General features: G+C 37.9%; 1 protein-coding gene across 4 annotated transcripts in view; it reads left to right on the top strand.

The window, feature by feature from the left end:
- Nucleotides 1-2,905: 2,905 nt before the first annotated feature.
- LOC126752330 (octopamine receptor beta-3R) overlaps nt 2,906-16,061 on the top strand; it is a 74,928-nt gene continuing 61,772 nt past the window's right edge. For 3 of the 4 annotated variants that reach the window (XM_050463076.1, XM_050463068.1, XM_050463052.1), the window contains exons 1-2: nt 2,906-2,964; nt 5,008-5,632. The gene's annotated coding sequence lies outside the window, so the exon portion shown is untranslated. Of the gene's footprint in view, nt 2,969-5,007; nt 5,633-16,061 lie in introns of all 4 variants that reach the window. The other variant, XM_050463060.1, reaches the window with a different exon arrangement.

Raw genomic sequence — 16,061 nt, 5'->3', positions numbered from 1 at the left:
TTTGTCAATGTTCGAGCTTATTTGAAAACATACAATATATTATATCGAAATTAGGCAAGGTGGTACCCAGAATTTCCAATTTTTTTATGAACTCACATGTGATTCCTGTATCATTATTTTAGTTAAATTCCATAGAAGTTATTCGTACAGACCACACCCTCATAATGTTGCAACCGTACACTTCTCTTGTCAACCGAACACTTATATGGAAGGAACAGAATATTATTATTCAAGATTTAATAATTGGTGGCCCTCATCTTATTGAATCCACTGTTCGCAATACTCACACGGATGTTTCATGATTTTGGCGTGTAGTTCTACTCTTTTTCTCACACTATTTTGTTGTTTGCCCCAATTCGTAATCCCACTGGCCAAATTTTTGCAGAACTTCTGCTTCTTTATTGGCGTGGTTACCGCTTAAGCGGTTGCCAAGAATAGTAACATCCTTCTCCAGCTGGTCTCTCCAGCGGCGCGGAGGTCCTCCTCTTTCTCTGCTTCGTCCGGGCGGGTAGGTAGGTAAGTAGGTAGGAGTGCAGCCCTGTTGTATTTTGGGCTCAATTAGAACTAGCTGTGCCATTTTGGCGCACTAGTCGTAAACCTTTATGTTATGAAATATGTCAATGCCGTCGTATAACTCGTACAACTCCTCATTCCATCGAATGCAATATTCGCCGTTGCCAATGCGCGAAGTACCATAAAGCTTCCTCAGCCCTATAGGAGGACGGGAATAAGAAGTACCTTATAGAATTTGTTCTTTGTTCGTCGAGAGAAAACTTTATTTCTCAATTGCAATTATTCTGCGTTCGATTTCGAGGTTAATATTGCTGTTGGTGATAATAGTGGTTCCAAAATAGACGAAATTATCTCCGACTTCGAAGTTTTGACTATCAACAGTAAAGTCAAGTCGCGAGTGTGACGACTGTTTGTTTGATGATAGCAAATATTTCGTCTTGCCTTCGTTCACTAAAAGACCCATTGGCTTCGTTTCTTTATCCATTCTGCAGAAAGCAGAACTAACGGCGCGGTTGTTGAGGCTGATGATATCAATATGGCGAGTCGCCTTGTCAACTTCATGAGAGAGATCCTTCCCGATCCTGACTGAGCTTTTGGTGTTGCACAATGTCAGTTTACACAGCTGTCTTAGTTTTGAGGGGATACCAAATTCAGACATAGCGTCATAAAGACAGCTCTTTTTCAAGCTTTATAGATCCTTTTGCAGTACTTGAGACATTTTATTAACTCAACAGCTTTGGCAAACAACAAGGAACATTCGGGAATAAATTATATGTTGGAAACACAAACAAAATTGGTTTACCATCTTAAAATGGGTGAGCTGTAAAACACATTGCGAGGGCATATAGAGCAAATATACATATGTTAGTTACAACTAGACAGACTTCGAATGGAAACAAAAATCCTACAAAATACATAAATCCTTTGAAGTTTTCTTCGCGAATAACCACAAAATCGCAAATATAAACAGCTGAGATTCTCCAACTAGCGCAAACAAACTCAGCGAAACAAATTCAAAAGTGGTTCAACTGCAATAACAAGCTTAAAGACAACAACAACATCACCAGTAACTGACACACATTTAGGGCGACATCTGCAGCTGCTTTCATATGCTGCCAAGGACTCCAGCTGTTTTTCTTATTACATCACATATAAATACACCCCGAAATGTTCGAAGAGAGGGCGTCCCTGTTCTTCCACACCAGTGCGCAGTTCCGCTGAACGCTCTCACAACTTACGCTCTTCGACCTCATCAAATCAAAATATTGACATAGTCCTTATGCATTCACCGCAAAATTCAAATCGAAAGGCATAGTTTACTCCCACAAATATTTCATTGCGAAGCGCAGATTTTGACCCAACAACAACTATTGAACAAGATTGAGCCCCTCTTTTTCCAATAAATGCTTACAAAGATGTTCAGTGTCCCTTTTTGAAAACTTTGGTTTATTTAGATACCCGCTACCAAATGTCTATAGCCTCTGTAGTTGGGAAATGCTGAAATAGCAATGCCTGGCGGTACCGGTAAGTGTCGTCTGTTTCAAAGGCTCCAAATGAGGTGAGAGAAAGAGGGTAAGATGAGAGCGTTAAAAAGTGGGCATACTGAGGTACGGATATGTGTTCTTAACGGTTTCCCTAGAAGCTGTGTTTCATAATCTTCGGCGCAATGTTGCATTTTAAAAAAGCATTTAGAAAGGTATACAATTCATCTTCGGTAATAATAACTCAAAAGTAATGAAATGAATTCATTTTCTATTATTTGTTTAGTTAATCCTTCCCATATATGTAACTTGCAGAAAAAAACTAGATTTAGAAAAATTCAGAGGCATTACAAAAGTGATAATAAAAAGTTCTTGGACTACGATTTACAACTTGTGGTATTTGAATATTAGTTACATACCTATTCACCTAAATTGATAAGGTGAATATGCCGTAAACTGACTTGTTAATTCCTGAACAGTAATTCGCTGAAATTTCTCATAATTTTGTTCCACTAATTTCAACCTTGCGATTTCAACTCACCATTTTTTCGAAAATTCAAACTAACCGACCTTCTATCGATAAATAATTGCGCTCTCGGCTCTCACGAGGGCAGTACTTGCGGCACGACCTGCGCCTAGAGCCCGACAGCCAATTCGCCGCGACAACACAGTCACACACACGAATAGCTTTCCGTTATTTTGTGAATGAGCATCTACGTCTGTGTGTGTAGCAAATACCAACAACCGCAAGGAGACAAACACAAACAAACAATGCTCGAGCAGCATTCAAATACGTTAGTAAAAATGTATGTATGTCATATCCATATATCGGTATAACGGTACAATCGGCGGTATACATAACGAATGGACAACATTCCATCCTAACGGCGGCCAGGCGAATTCAGTCGTCAACAGGATATCGAAGTGAACGGTTCGCACGTCGCACGTCCAATGGTGGAATGTGGAAAGTGTGAGTGAGTGCCAGTGTTGAAGAGATTAAGTGTTGAAATGCTGACTGCAGCAACAACAAAAACACAGTGTATGTGGTTGAATGATCCATCTTGCGCTTGATATTCGGTGTTACAGTGAACGGTTCTCGCTATTTAAAGTTACGCGTCGGCTAAAGTGAATTCTATTACCGTGTCTGTCTGTGTGTGTGTGTGTGTGTGTGTGTGTGACTCTGTCAATCAAAACTCTCGGAGGATATGTCGGAGCAGCACATTCAATGAAAGTAGAACGTACGTTTGTAGGCAAATGTATGTAGATCTTTCTAGGCATAAATGTTTATCTGAACAAACGCATAAGTATTTATGTCACGTATTAGCCGCCCCTTCCCCATGGTGATGCCATAGTAACGAAAATAATTGAAACATGTAAGGCAAACACAAAAACAGGCAACGCCAAGCGCCAGCAACCAACAGCAAAGTGAACGCCGTGCCTCCAAAATTGAATATTTATGCTCTCATATATATATATATATATATATATATATATATGTGTGTGTGTGTGTGTGTGTTTGAATGTGTTTCCAACTGACAGTCCAAAGTGCGTGTGCCTGTGTATGTGTGAGCAATAATAATTATCCGCTAAATCCTTTACTCACATTACTATGACTTCATAGGTAACAACAACAACAATAGCAAGTAATGCTAAAGTCTCTAAGTCAATAATAGCAACATTTATGGTATACAACCCATAAACCAAACTGATTTGGCTTACGAAAGTTACGTTTGCCATACAAGCAGAGAAAGGCAAGCGAAGAGTGGGTAAATCCGGAAGAGCGAGATAAAGAACAATTACTAAGGCTAGAAAAGGCAGTCTCAGTATAAATAATAGAGTATATGTCCGTATATGTATGTGTATATATGACTGCATGCTCGAAGGCAACTGTGTTAAATAAAAGGAACGACGCATGGACGAGCCAAAAATAACAACAATCATAGTAATAAATTATGCATCCAAAGAAATGAAAATCCTATAATGGTTGCAGGAATGATAAAAAATGCAAAGCCTTACGAACCGGTATATTAAATCTGGGGCATAACAGCTGACATATCTGAGCATAGGCCGCAACGCTAGAAAACCCATCCTTAAGGGCAAAAACTGAAAACATATTTATATATGAAAATCAACGCGCCGCAGAGCCTACCGTGTCCTTCAATGGGGTAACCTCACAGCGGCAAACAACATACACAATACAAGCGAAATAACGGTATTTTACTACTACATAAGCAACTTAAAATGCGGTAGTGCACGCGAATGTCAGCAACAACAAGCACAATGAAGCAGAAACATGTGGCAAAATAGAAAGAACGTTGGAAGGCGATAAAACGACAGCGACAACGACAACGCCAACGATCGATTTTTTATACCCTTCCACGCTTTGCACGTTCCACTTTACGAGTGTGATTCCATACACGAGCACAACCAACGGCGCAAGGAAATTACAATTCACTCGCCTGCTCTTGCTAACAATGAAGCGAAATCGTTTCAAGTCGGTTATACAGAGATGATCAACTGCGGAAAGCAATATCTAAGAGTCCGTCCGATACAGCCACTTTTGAGCACCTCATTGCCATTTGAAACCTATTGCGATTTGAAACCTATTAAGAGTTGAATTCGTGTAATTATGGTGGCACAAGGCATCGAAAACTGAAATTCTTCCTCCCATCAACCATTTTCATCTCTTTGATAAGCGCCGGGTATAGAAAGCGCGTTCGCGCTGTGCTCCGAGCGTCCTTACTCGCTTTGTAGTTGTTTTCCGTTGGTCTTCTTGCAAGTGTGTCGGTCGCGTTTTTGCGCGCGCAGAGACATGAGTCGTTTTTCTATGCATACACCTATAGTTGTGTGGGCGTGTGTGAGTGTTGAAAAAAATGGGACTCCGAGGTCGTGCAAGCCTCATACACTCGCGAGCGGATGTGTGTGTGTGCGCCACTCTGTGATGCACAAGTTCAGTGTTAATAACAAATTTAATTGTTTTCGATTTTTCAACAAAAATAACAACAATGGGCAGGCTTTAGGTGCACAACGAGCTACGACTACAAAGAGTGAGGGAAAAGTGAACGACAAACAGACGCGTCACAACCGCAGACACTTTGTCAAGCGTAACGATTATTAAAGGCTTTCACAAAAACCGAACGAAAAGCCGATATTGAAAAACGTTTAAACAAAAAGTGAAAGCTCATCGTCACCACATTTACGTGGCGCAGCCAATTTTGCTGGCATTAACACGTTGGCGGCACAGCCGCCGCGGAGGCGGTGAAGCTGGCGAAGCACCAGCGTTGAAACCAAAAAAGAAATTCGAAAGACTTTAAAGTTAATAAATATACACAAGCCATACACATTAGTATTCTCCAGAGTAGCCGCACGTGTGAATATGGGCGCTGACAATGTAGGGGAGGTGGTGGTTGTGGATGTTGTTCGCAGGTGAACAATAAATGTCAAGTACACACATACAAAGTGTGCGCTTGCTGCAAACAATGAAACAAAAGCACTTAACAAAGTGAAACATCTAAAGTGAACTAGAAGACAGGAGCAAGTGTGTGTGACAGGATGCAGAACTTAGCAGTGTAACGGTGAATAGGAGAAAGCAACCTCTACAAAGACTGCGGCGAAGTTAGCGAGAAAATCCTCAGCAGGTGAGTTTTTTTGTGGATTTACTATAAAAAGTCTAAACTGGAATAACACCATCGAGTACCTGGCATTTGTTAATCGAACAACGATTTCACACCTTGCTTTGGGCGTATAGACAGAGACCTTTTATCTTTCTTATGCTTTTTAAATTGACTTATGCATACATCTAAACCAACCTCACCAAATCAACCAACAAAATAGAAAAGACACAAAAGACGGAAGTAACAGTAATTTTGTATCACTCTATAAAAAAACTATGGATAATAATGGCAATCAAATGCTAAGCTACAAAACAAACTGAATGGAAACTTATCCAAATGTTACCGTGTTGACGTGTTCTTTTCATGCTGGCTTAAATGTGCAATATTGGTCTTTCTTTAACCTTCGATAACTTTCATAAGCCACCTTATTTTATAGAACCCGAATCGAAACAGGAGCAGACATCTTGCAAAAGCGAGCGCACAATTATTCATTATTATTTTGGTGTTAGATCACCAACTTTTACGGGAAACTCACTTCGAAGTGAGAAGAGGAATAAGGATTAAGACAACCAAGGCAAACATCCGTTCATGCATGTAGACACTCCCCAAAGTTGCTTACATACCAAAGCTCTCGAGGTTATAAGATGGCTGTGGTTAGTGTCAATGTCAAGCACATACTTAAATATTTTGTTAGCAAAACTTTACATTTAACATAAAAGTTGAAGTGTTACGCGCTCGTGAGGAATAGTTTACAAAGTTCGAGATTTTGCGGTTGCCTCGTTTACGACGACCGAGTAAGTTTCCGATTTCAAAGCACAATAAGCTGCTTATAAAGCAATAAAGAATGCATAGTTAAATTAATGTTTCAGTGCTCAGACTGTTTGGTACATCCAAGCGAATTCGTGGCTTGCCTTCGCCTCCGCATTCTTACACGCTTACGGCAAGTTTGGAGTAAGATTTCGACTGGAGGTCATTTTTTTATTATCGTCCAACCCACCGCAAGTTACAACCGTAAATACTTGTAATGAACTTTTGCTTCCGTTTGCTTTCTCACCTTCGCTTTTTTTTCATCTCTCCCTTTCCAGGCCTGTCAATCTACCCAGCGCTGCTCCTCGAAGGCAACGCAAGTACAAATCTCTTGTCAAACAGATTTTCAATCTCATTCAATCACTACTCGAACTGACACTTTCGGCATTTCCCAATTTGGGCAAGTATTTTGGGAATTTCCTTTTTCGCTTCTTCCATTTTGCATAGTACCTTTCACGGGTATGCCACTTACACACTTTCAAGTTCATATAAGCACGTAATTAATTATTTATAATGTGTACAATACACTTGGATTTTGTGAACAGTGACTGCTGATTGGTAGGCTTAGGATCATTTCGCAACCAACTTAAATTTGATTTCGGCGAAGAGTATTTTGCGCACCAAACCTAACCTACGTAGTGGCACTCGTGTAGCTGTCAGCTGTTCGCTCTGCATGCCACAAGGTCGCTATGAATTCAGGCCCTATTATTCCTTCAGAAATTTTGAACCACAAAAAATCAACTTTCCACACCACCGCCAAAACCAATTGTTCAACTAATCGGAGGTGAATGATTGTTGGCGGTAATACTGGACAAAGCAATCACGATTTGTCTGAGATAAGTATTTGCTTAGTACAAAATTTTATCTTTCTAGGGCCACAAAGCGTTACCCGCCCGTTTTTATACAAGATATAAATATTATTAAAGTCTTCCTTGGAAAAATAATGGATTTCCGCTTTTTAAACCTTATAATTCTGCATTGAGAGCCAAAAGAATTATCTAGATATACCTTATGAGATCAATCGATGGAATGAGATCCTTACCCGAAATTCGGAACAGCGGGTTATGGGCTTATGTGGACCGAGCTTGACCACCTTGAATCACCGTTTATATGAGCACTTGTGCAGTTTTCAAATAAACTCAGACGAAAAACTTTTTAATAAGCCTTCTCATTAAATAGACTCTTGGGCGCGCAGTTTCACGTTTCAAAGAAGCCTTAAGGGATCGGCTCAGTCTGACCCTACGAAAAATCATTGATTTTCGCGATTTTTTTAAGGTTGCATTCAACTAATCAGTCCGGTTTTTTATAAATAAATACATTCAGGACGAATACAAAGTGATTTTTTTATGCTTATTTATTGGGTGTATACTAATAATTAAATAAATTATTGAAATAACAAGTAAAACAAGGAACTGTACGATGTCCACGATTGCCACCGCAATTTTGATCTATAACAAAAATTTCAAAAAGATTATTAATCTGTAAAAAAGTGGCTATCGCGCCAAAGAAGGTTTTTTGTTTATTTTGGAAATTTGACAAAATGGCGGCGGTTTGAACATAAAGTATCGAATTTCGCCTTTTTTAGACAGTTTTTCGTAGAACAAAATAGGATGATATGAAAAAAAAGCTTCTATAGCGCGATACAGAATGAAGTTAAAAATGTTTTATTCAAATTGGAATTATATATCTTCAGAACTCTTCCTTTGAGAGTGGAAACCGTTTTGAAAAACACAATTCTGGAGTTGCTATGTTCCCCACTCTGTTCCCTTTCTACAATAAACACTGTAGCGACCGTAATAATATAAATTTCGATTTCAAAATTTGAAAACGATAACGACTTAAAAAAAACAACTTCTTCAACTCACTTTCAGCTGAATGGTGCGGTAAATAAACAAAACTATCGATTCGGGTGCGAAGAAAATCCACAAATCCATTACTTTCACCTAAATTGACAGTTTGGTGCGGTGTTTGGTCTGTTGAAATCGTCGGTCCGTACTTCTTTCGAAATGAAGCTGGTAACACCGTTGTTGTCAATGGAGAGTAGTATAAATCGATGATAACCAAATTTTTATGGCTGCAATTGGAAGAAGTTGATCTTGACAACATCTAGTCTAGATTATTTCAAGAAATTGTGACATTGAATGGCCTCCAAGAAGTGTGATTTAACACCATTAGACTAGTTCTTGTGGGTTTATTTGAAGTCGTTGGTTTTTGGCAATAAATCAGACTCTCTTTAAGCGTGACAAGTCAAAATTGAACGTCTATTCATGACATACGACTTGATTTAGTGGAAAAAATACTCAAAAATATGGCTCCTCGGATTCTTTCCTGCAAAAGAAGTCGTGGAGGTCATTTGAATGATATTATATTCAGGGCTTAATTGTATCGATTGTACTTCACATTAAACAAAAATCATTTGAATTTTCTCCATAATTAGTTAAGAGCTTTTTTTAACGAAATCATTTCAACCTTATTGCAAAACAATGTATTATACGATATATGAAAATGTTATCCGAATTAAAAGGTAAAATCACTTAGATCACAATTTCTTAAATAATTGCATGCGTTCTACAATTAATGATTATTTTTACAAATAAATTAAAATTTAGAAAACACTTACTTTTATATCAGTATAATAACCAGACGGAAACATTCTTCATATCCCAAAACACTATTTTCTTTTGGAGGTCCATACAAAAAACTCTGAGCTAGAAAAACCACCAATGAAATGGAAATTTAACTTCAAGAGAAAAAATGGGTAAACCTTTAGTCTTAAAGCAAAAGCACAACAGGCCTCTAAAAAAAGTTTGAAAATAGCAGCAAATCTTACGCCCAAGGCGAACCTAAAAACCAATGATAATATATTTCTTTTACTTATATAAGTAAATAAACGTCCATGCACTTATATCCACATCTACACATTTTTGTAAAAGCCTAAGGCATTATAAATTCAAGCGCTTGCCCACTATTGGGCAATTGTGTATTTATCTAGAGGAAACTTTCAAGGCTAACATGGCATCGTCAACGCGACCTACAAGTTGCATTACGTAGGCAGCTCCGAGTTCAGCCACAAGGTGTTCGGGAGCGAAGAGCGCTGAAGCAAGATTAGCATATCTTAATACTTTCTGAATCAGAATACATTCGTTTGTGGTTTGGCGTTGCCATCAAGGTTACGCCACTTGATTATTTTCTTTGAACTTTCATTCTTTGCTTTGTTTCGACCTTTTCTCTTCGCTTTTTCAATTTCCAGCTTTCGCTGCACAAACAAGCGTTTGAAGCGCGAAAACTCGAAAATTAATGCAAATTTTGTGGCACACAACTGCAGCATTCATCCAACAATTTTGAGCGAAATTCCAGCAAAGCGCGCTTTTGTCGGAAAGCGTGAACTTGGGTTAAAGTGCGCGGCCAGTAATTCGTACCATGAATGGGATAAGTGGTCTGTTAAGCGTAATTAGAATTTTCGCTTGCAGCACCAACACAGCAGTATTATATAGTATGTATATATAATTTTCCATTGTGCCTAGGTGGAATATAAGCGCCCAAAGCAGCAACAGTTTTGCCAGAATAAAATATATTTTAGTTTTTAACTTCCCAAGTCCTAAGCCCAAACGAGTACGAAATCAGTGCCAGCTTAGTCACAGCTGACAAACCCTATTAATTAAAACAAAGGACCCGATAAATGGGAAGCAAGGAAATAGAAATCTTGAAGGAAGAACCTGATATAAAACTTTATCTTCCAAATTTCAGTATGGACCGAGAGCTATCCCATTTCATAAAGTGCAATTTCTTATCAGCTTGCTGAAAATCTTCCCATGTAAATGCAATATTTTGTATTTGAAAATATGTATATCTGGAATTTTTAGGATCAATAATTAATGTGATAACATTAAAAATTTTAAAATATATATTATTATGTCATAATTTTGTGACCTTTGAGAAAAAGTACTGTAATTCTAATAAGGCCCAATAAGGCCCTTTCAAAAGCAACCATTCATATTCTAAATAGTGGTAATTCTCACGAAGCTTATTTCCTTTGTGTAGTTGTAATTGATATATGGAAAGCCGAAGTTATTTTATAAACCGTTGATGTGAGATCAACTTTATTGGAAAAGGTTCCAATCGCGATTTAATTCGAGTTCTTCACTTCTGCAGAATCATTTAGCAAAATACACCTATTCAAAAGGATATGCTTACCCAAAAAATCTATATATTTTCAGCGAATCGTAAAAAAAAAATTATTTAATTTTACACTAAATTCGCTATATGTGTATAGTATTTACTTTCTTTTTCATTTCTGCTCTCTCATTGGTGCTCACTCCTGTATTTTCAAGTGTTATTTAGTAAATGCTTTATTTTAACTACACTAGTCAGCCCCTTTATGGATCTTTCTCTGCAGGGGAAAACAAAAATTTAAAATGCTTAAGATTTAATTACTTTCACACGCCTGCTTACTTACAAATGAAAACAAAAAGCGCAATATATCAGGATAAACCACGTGTGTAATCTCATTCACATCACTCATACGACACGTCGACATTAAGGCGAGCATTCGTATTGTCAAGTCAGCTATCCGACCTTTAAGCTGACAGGCAAACTCTACAACAGTCATCAGCAAGGCTTCAGGCGGCAATTTATGAAAGGTTGCGACCATAATGCGCTTTGTTTTAATCCCTTTACTTTACTACTCTGGGCGAATTTTAATTGCACAGCAACACAAACCGATTTCGCATATGGAAGTTGGCAAACATGCGTGTGCACGCGTATGTTTTTCAAATATTCAAAGTAGAATTCATATGTATGAGAATTTTCATATCATTACAGTTCCGAAGGATAAAGCATGTCCTTTCAGAGCAGCATTTTATTTTTCATAATCACGTCTAATGAAGACCATCATATGGGTTCAATTTAACACAATTTTTCCGGTTCGCCACCAACACGCCCAGTTTTGGTTTCCAGTACTTTGAGGCTTGGTATAGATGGGAGGAGCCAAGGTCTCGTTAGTCATTTAGCTTTAGGTGAGCTCGGAACTCTACTTTGCCAAAATTTACTGAATATACATTTTTACATATAGTACATCTCAGCTTCATAGGTAACTCTATTCTTTTGAAAAACTCGCTTTCCTAAAAAAGTCTCCTAACCATAATAATTGAATAACAAATGTTTTAAATTGAAGCCTCTAAAAAGGCATGACATCATAGTTTTCAGCCAAAAGCACTTTATTTTAATCTCACTAACTTCAAAAATGAAACTATTTTGCACTGAAAATATTTAAATTCATAGATTACGATACTTGTGGACGTGCAAAGGCTAGTTCATGGAATACGTGCGAACCTACAAAAAGGGATTAAGTACTTAGTCCAATTAAAAATCACTCACGCTTACACACTCACGAGCCTAACGCTCAACCGTGTTGAATAACGACAAAAATTCCGGTGAATTCCGTCCGAAGGCCTTAGAAAAAGCCAAAGCAAATACGCAAACATACATATAGCCCAGACATAAGCACACAAATGTAACAATCGTGAGCAATGGACAAACAAACAATCAAACATTCCGTCCATATAAAAAATTGGCCGAAAAAACCATAAGGAAGCTGGCACGAGCGCTTGAGCAAATATAAAAAATAAATGAAGCCAATAATTATACAAATACATGGATCGGAGCGAGCTGCTGACAGCCAAGAGCCTTCCTAGGTAGTGGTGGGTTTAGTTGGATTTCGGAGCGAATCAAACTGGGGTAGGCTCGCACTTTCAGTAATTATTCATATCCTTTTTAACGGACATCGCTTTCTGACAATTACGCCGGCAAATAAAAATAAAAAGTATATTAAATATTTCGTAGAAAATACTGGAAGTTATAGCATGGGAAGATTGTCACTTTAGCTGCAGAAAGAGGCAAGTTAAAATGGCGGAACAATGAAGCGAATACTGAACATAAATCGAAAAAAGCGAATAGGGCTTATGGAAAGCGTATTTTAAAATTTACTAGGGCCTACATAGAAACACCTCAAAAGTTGGTAGTCAGAAAACTGACAAAATTTAACACGAAAACTGTTGCATTCGTCAAAGGGATTTTAAAAATATGGATTATCGCAATAGTTCTTCAATATATAATCTACTATTTCAATAAGTAACTTTCTGATATTCTTACGTCGACAGAAAAAAGCCAAAATTGTAAATGGTCTCATTGTACTCGACACACAAAGGTGAAATACAATAAGATCCTTGGAAAAGTAACCTTTAACTTGATGCTAAATGTGTACAAAGATTTGATTATGCTTCAATTTTACACAGAAAAAATATTTCTAAGTCACTATCCTTAACTAATAAAGCGTGCTTTATGATTTGTATTCTTCTTTAATGCCAGCCAACATCACTCCTCAGGCATCCCATAAATCTCAAGAACTCAGCTTGTATTTCTTGCTTTCAATCTCCCTTTCGGCACTGTATTTAACTGACAACTTTTGGTTTCAAAACTTTTGCAATACTACTCTACTACTCTCCACGCGCACAAACGAGCCCTTTTGTCCAAAACTTTTAAACGTCTGCCAATACAATTAACCCGTTTTCCTTAAAACACCCTTTTACATTTGGCACTTCAAATATACCATACTCAACCTTTGCTAAAACACTTTTTGCAAGTTCGTCTGTGTGCTTCGTTCTCAGGAAATTTACGAAGTTTTCTTTATTTTTGGTTTGCTTAATTTGATTTTTGACGATGGTCTGTTGCTGGACAAAGTTTTTATTGTTCCTATTAAATTTGCTTTTTCGGCGATTTCGATTTGACACATTGGCTATTGCCTTTTTCCCCGCTTTCTTTGAGCCTAGGGCAATGCATATTAGGGTGTCTGTTATTTCCCGAGATTTTTTCCAAACGCCCGATTAAGTTTTGTTTCTCTTATTGATTTTTTTCATAAAAAACTTTCTTTTAGAAGGTAAACGCAGTAGAAGTTGTGCATCAAAAGCACTGAGCATTCACACAAGTGATTTATACATTCCATATTGCTGTTGTTGTTGTTGTTTTAGAGCCTCTTTTGTTGATAGGATAGCTTTGCATTACAATCTAATATTTTCGAAGTTGTATATATGTATGTAGGTTCCCCTGCCTAAAACAAGAGATCGAAAAATCCCACATCAATTCATGAGAAAGGAAAAACTATTTAGGCAATTAAAGTAAAAATAAAGTGCAGAACGTAAGCAGATGATTTTTTAGGTGAAAAACTGAAACTTGAGGAACCGTTTGCAGAAAAACAATCAACTCGAGAAATAACGGACACCCTTACGTATAACTAAGCGAGTATTTCAATTTCAGCAGCTGAGCAGTTGGTTGAAAATTTTGCTAAGAGCACAATTTTTGTCACTTTGAATATTTTTAACAGTTCTCTCTCGCCTCACATTCGCCACGCGTATATTTGCGGGCGAGCCTTTTATAGTATTCAAGTAACCGCTCTCTTTGCTTTCACACACCGTTATCCTTTAAGTACTTCAGTTTCAAAAATATTGAAAAGTTGAAAAGTCTTCTACCCACAAATAAAATAGAAATTCTGTTGTCTTTGAAGCAAGCCAAAGACACAAAAGCAGCCGTACCATCCATTTAAGTAGCATATTTCTCATAATTTTTGCTCGAACTAATTAGCATAAAAAATACTCCTTTGCACTTGCATATGCAGGGTTATGTATATAAATTTTCATTTGCAGTTTCTGTCTTCTTTCGTTGAAAAGCTAAATTCAATTACATGAGAAAATATCTCAAAGTAAAGTTGAATTTTACATACTAATTTTTGCTCAGCCTGCTCAGCAGGCTTAAGGTGGTGGTAAGCCGCCCACTTAGGGAGTTGGCGCTTAGCCAAACTCAATTATTTGCATATTTATTTTATTTCTCTTTTGTGCTTATGCCTACATAAAACCTTAAAAAATTAAAAAATAAGTGACAGTCGCCAAGAGATAAAACCAAAAGAAGCATATCAAGCTAAAGCTGTTACCGACGCAATTCTGAGCTATTCGTAGGCTGCTTTCCTTAAGTACATTAACATACTGCTCTTCAGCCGTGCGAAGATGAAAGCTTGAAATTAAATTTTTCTTGAGTGTTTCTACAACTATTGTGGCACATTTAAAATGTTTGCAACGTTTTAACTTTTCGTAATCCGCTCGCCCTTCTGGCCCGAAAAGCTACTTGCTGTAAACAAGTTTAGTTGGTATTTGTGGTTGAGATTGACTGCCACCCAACCGACGGGGAGCAGCGCAGCCAGCCAGCCGTCAACTTCCCTACATGAACCTAAGTCATTCCGCACTTAGCTTTGCTCAATACAGTCGACCCTTATCCACCTTCATCTCTTCTATGCCACTCACCTCAGTATACTTAATTTGAACTTTTGATGGGTCAGTTTTTTGCCCCTCGTGGCCACTCTTTTATCTCGCTCGAAAGTTTTCACTTTGTTGAGTAGAAAAATTTAAATTGCTTTTCGTTTCGCTTGTGGTCAGCCCAGCTGTTCAAGCCGTGAATACGCCGCAAAGCCCGGGAGATTCTCGCCCTCGCACGCGCCAACCGAAGCAATATCTGGCGACGTCGCCAAAGTCTAACCGCAAAACATGTCCTCCCCGCCTTTCATCGCAGCATTTCACAAGCGCCATCCATTTGTTTTCGCCTCGAGTTCCCAATGTAAAAGCTGCTAACTGTTATTGTTTGCTTTTATTGTCGTGGTCGCAATTATTTTTGATTTTATTTAGTTATTGAACCTTAACTTACAAAATGATTACCCTAAAAAAGGATCATTGAACACAAATATCCGTGTGAAAGAAAAGCACTTAGGTACATTGGGTAAGAGGTCTAGAAAACATCAAAAGCGGCTTTCATGGAGTTAAAAGTGAAACGTTCTGCACACACCCCATACAATCTTATTTCAGAAGACGAAGCGAACCCAATTTTAACGATAGTGAAAATAAACACCCCCTCGCATTAAATAAATATTTTGCATATATTATGAAAGATTTTATATTTATACATAACAAATCTGCTAAATTTTTGAGATCGGGCAAATTGAATAAAATGCAAATTCCAGGTGAATACAAGTCTAATTTTGCGCTAACCTGTCGACAAAAACTTTGGAATATACAGTGCGCCACGAGTAACGTGAACTTAATTTTGGCACAGGATATTTTCAATACGCAAATTGTTCACTTTATCAAGGCCGCATTAATTCATATACATATGTATGTGAATAAGTCCTGTCTTTTGGCACGATATTTGATGAGACACATCTATGTATGTCGCAAATATTGTTAATTAATTTGTATGTGATCTTGTAAGTGTTAATGTGCGACGGCGTTGACGCAATTCGGACATTTTTACCTTTCTTCTAGGACACTGCCAAAAATAGCCAAAGTTCGTTAGCTAAATTTAATGATAGCTAAGCATGCACGCTTGCCATTACACACACACTCACACACACACTCCCATTTCAGGTCATCGGTACCGCTACGCTCCCAGTACACACTCTCTCAATGACTCGCCGCAAACGGTAAAAATGGCCGACACAAGGGATGACACGCAAATTACAGAAACAACAACAACTCAGCCGAATTCCGCACGAACATTAAGCTGAGATTTGTGCTGCTCAGTAACTGCATATTTGAATGTGTGTTTGCAA

This window comes from Bactrocera neohumeralis, chromosome 2, assembly GCF_024586455.1.
Source record: "Bactrocera neohumeralis isolate Rockhampton chromosome 2, APGP_CSIRO_Bneo_wtdbg2-racon-allhic-juicebox.fasta_v2, whole genome shotgun sequence".
In the NCBI taxonomy this organism is placed as follows: Eukaryota; Metazoa; Arthropoda; class Insecta; order Diptera; family Tephritidae; genus Bactrocera; species Bactrocera neohumeralis.
The sequence above is the reverse complement of the archived record's forward strand: the minus strand, read 5'-3'. Positions and strand labels throughout refer to the sequence as shown.